The sequence below is a fragment of the Propithecus coquereli genome, unplaced genomic scaffold, assembly GCF_000956105.1.
Source record: "Propithecus coquereli isolate 6110/MARCELLA unplaced genomic scaffold, Pcoq_1.0 Scaffold14, whole genome shotgun sequence".
Classification (NCBI taxonomy): Eukaryota; Metazoa; Chordata; class Mammalia; order Primates; family Indriidae; genus Propithecus; species Propithecus coquereli.
The window spans coordinates 3128755-3132683 of record NW_012138302.1 but is presented as its reverse complement, the minus strand read 5'-3'; positions in this window follow the sequence as shown (position 1 = coordinate 3132683).

Sequence of the window (3929 nt, the reverse complement as noted above, 5' to 3'; positions counted from 1 at the left end):
TTGTCCTCTTCCACTAGAAGTTGAAAAGCCAGATCCTTACATGTGATCCTGTGATGGTCAAAGAGACTTAAGGGAAAGACCATTGAGGACTTTCTGAGAAAGATAATTTGCTTCCCAATGAAATGGATAGGCATATGAAGAAAGGTCATTGTCATAGTCCCCTTCTTTCTTGACTATTGGTGAGATGACGTTGCAGTCATCCTTGACCTTGCTGAGCAATGGAGTGAGCCTGGAAATGCCTACTTATGTATGTACAAGTAAACAACAAATGCTTTTTGATTGCTGTTCCTTGCATTTTCTGTTACTTGAAGCTGAATACATCCTAATTGATAGTCATATGTTGAAAGAGTCATCTATCCATAATTCTTGCTATAATCTGTTAGGAAACATTTCTCTATCTATATCATTTCAACAACCTCTTGATGAGTTTTTTGTCATCTGTCCTAAAATGAGCTTCAAGCGTCTCCCTTAGTTTTCCTTTCCTGAGATTTTTTTAGACAACTTCTTACTCATTTTCTTTATATACTACATCCTCTGGCACTGGTTGTGAATACTTTTACAGTGATGGTATCATCGTCTTTATGGCAATCTGACTCATATTCAAATTTCATCATATTTTGCATCTGGACTAACATAAGATATTCTGCACTCATCTACATGAAAAACTTGCCTGGTTTACTAAGGAATTGCTAATTTTATCCCTTTCGGGAGTTTTAACAGGATAGCTTCCCTTTCCTAAGTCCACATTTCCTAGAAATTTATGAGACTTCTTACTTTGGAAAAGTTGCCTTATGGGAGCTAGGTAAATCCATAAATGCTTTTGATGCTTCCTTACAAAAGAACCTTATTAGTCTAAGTTGTTATTTTTTGTCCATGCCTCCTAAGTTCCTGATCATTGAACTTGCAGCATTGATATCCAATGAATGTGGGCCATTTTATTTTAGAGCAAGAGTTGGCAAACTTTTTCTGTAAGGGGTCAGATAGTGAATAATTTAGGCTTTGGGGGCCACATATGGTCACTGCTGCATATTTTATTTTGTTTTTATCTTTATAACCATTTGAAAATGTAAAAGCCATTCTTAGATCATGGGTCATACAGAAACAAAATACAGGTTGGATTTGGTTCATGGGCTGTAGTGTACTAAATCTTGTTCTGGAGGGTTATTTATTATTAATTATAGGGATAAGAAGCTTCTGCCCTTCCAAAATAGAGGTAAAACAGCTATGAGTACTTAAAAGAAACATTATGAGGGATAGAGATAGAAGAGAAGGAGAAGAAAATATTCTAGCATTCCAGCATTTATATATATGTAATAAGTGTGAGGATAACTTTTGGATTCAGCTTGGAAATATAGAGACCTGGAAAGAGCATCACTTCCACCATACAACAAGAATAAAATTTGAAAAGCTGCAAATTCATGATTTTTTTAGAACTCATCAAAGAACTGAGGTCTCAGGGCAAACACATACATGTAATTTGGAGAGGTGCAGGTACCTGCAGGGAGAAACAGGAACTGAGCATTTGCTTACATGGGGTACAATGCAGGGTGGCATATAAGCTGGTAATAGTTAATTAAAGTTAAGAAAAAATTGCTTAGACTGGATGTGGCCTAGAAGGGTAGTATAAAGTCTGTGGGGCCACAGACAAAGAGGGATTCATACCTTCTTACATACTTTTTCCTCCTGAGTCCTACAAGGTACTCAGAGTTATTTTAAGGGAAGATCAGGGAGAATCCTAAGAAAGAAGCCCTTGGTCTTCCTAGTAGTAGCTTGGGGAAGGAACAGTAGCCACTTTGAAACTGCCCAAACCCATCACCCCAGTCTTCCATATGGACAAAAATTGTAGCCTTAGGGCATTCATGCTAACCCATTATATCTTGGGAAATAAAACAAAAAAAAGAAAGTCCTATTCAGGGAAGGAGCAGGAAGGTAGGTTTGGTCCAGCAATATTTCTTTTTGGAGGAGGAGAAGGAACCCTTATGAAGGTCACACCACTGATTGTGACCCAAACTCACAGTGCCTGATTAAAAATGACGCTGAGTCAAAACATTAGATGCTTCACACCCTTGAGCCCTACTCCACCATTCTAACAAGCATCAAATAAAAATAATAGTGACATATGGCTGGTAGAGCTGCGACAGGGAATTTCTCTCCTGAGAGAAATACAAAGGGGTGACACAGAGGAAAGAAGGAAGACCTCTGAAAAATTACTTCACACATTAAACACAAGGTATCACTAGAGAAATTTGAAGTCTGGGATGCAATGAGTGTAATCATAGCAACCATAAACATCCGACACAGCCCAAGACCTGATTAGATTAACACAGCCCCCCCCTCCTCACACTAAAGGTGTAGCAGAACAAAAGTCTTACTCATCTTAAAGTATTAAACAATATTTACATAAGTATCTACTATCAAATACATGTCTTGGTTTCAACAGAAAATTACAAGGCATACAAAAAGGCAAGAACAAATGCTATCTGAAGAGACAAAGTAATTATCAGAGCCAGACTCAGATATGATACAGATACTGGAACTATCAGAGAGGGAATTTAAAATAACTATGATTAATATTTTAAAAATATCTATTGTAAGTTAGACAAAATGTAAGATCAGATAGATAATTTCAGCTGAGAAATGAAAACTACAAGAAAGAATCAAATAGAAATGCTAAAAATTAAAAAAAATAGCAGCAAAAGTAAAGAATGCTTTCAACTGACTTACTAGTAGAGTTGACACAGCTGTGGAAAGAATCATTGAATTTGAAGGTAGGTGAATGAAAATTTCCCAAACTGAAACTCAAAGAGATGAGAGATAAAGAAAGAAAAAAGCAGAGCAGAGCATCCAAGAGCTTTGAGACATGCTACTGGAATCCCAGAAGAAGAGAGAGAAAACTGGTCAGGAAAATATTTGAAGAAATAAAGGCTGAGAATTTTCCAAAATTAGTAAAAAGACACCAAATTATAGATCCAAGAAGCTGGGAGAACACCAAATTAGATAAATGCCCAAAGCCCACTTCTAGACATATAATATTTTAAAATGTTGAAAACCAAAGATAAAATGAAAATCTTGAGGGTAGGCAGAGGAAAAAAGTCATATTACCTATAGAAGAACAAATAAAAGTTATAGAAGACTTCTCATTAGAAAAAATGGAGGCAAGAAAACATTGATATGACATATTTAAAGCACAAAGAAAAAAACCTGTCAGACCTAAATTCTATATCCAGGGAAAAAATTCTTCAAAACTGGAAAGAGAATTAAAGATATCCTCAGACAAACAAAAACTGAGAAAATTAGTAGCTATCAGATCTAATTTATGAGGAATGTAAAGGAAGTTATTCAGGGCAAAAGGAATATTATGTAGGTCAGAACATGGATATACACAAAGAAATGAGGGATATCATTGAAATAAATAAAGATATAATAAAATGTTTTTCTTATTTCTAATTCCTCTAAAGGATTACTGACTGCTTAAAGCAGGGTACTGGCACAGGAACAGAGATGTAGACCAATGGAACAGAACTGAGAACCCAGATATAAAACCATCCTCATTTTGCCATCTGAGCTTTGACAAAGCAGACAAAAATATATACTGAGGAAAAGAATCCCTGTTCAATAAATGGTGCTGGGAATATTGGATAGCCACCTGTAGAAGACTGAAACAGGATCCACACCTCTCACCACTCACAAAAATCAACTCATGATGGATAAGAGACTTAAATGTAAGGCATGAAACCATAAGAATTCTAGAAGAAAATGTTTGAAAAACTCTTATAGACATCACCTAAGCAAAGAATTTATGAAGAAGACCCCAAAAGCAATCACAGCATCAGTAAAAATAAATCAATGGGACCTGATCAAATTAAAAACTTCTGCACAGCCAAGGAAACAATCATCAGAGTGAATAGACAATCTACAGAATGGGAAAA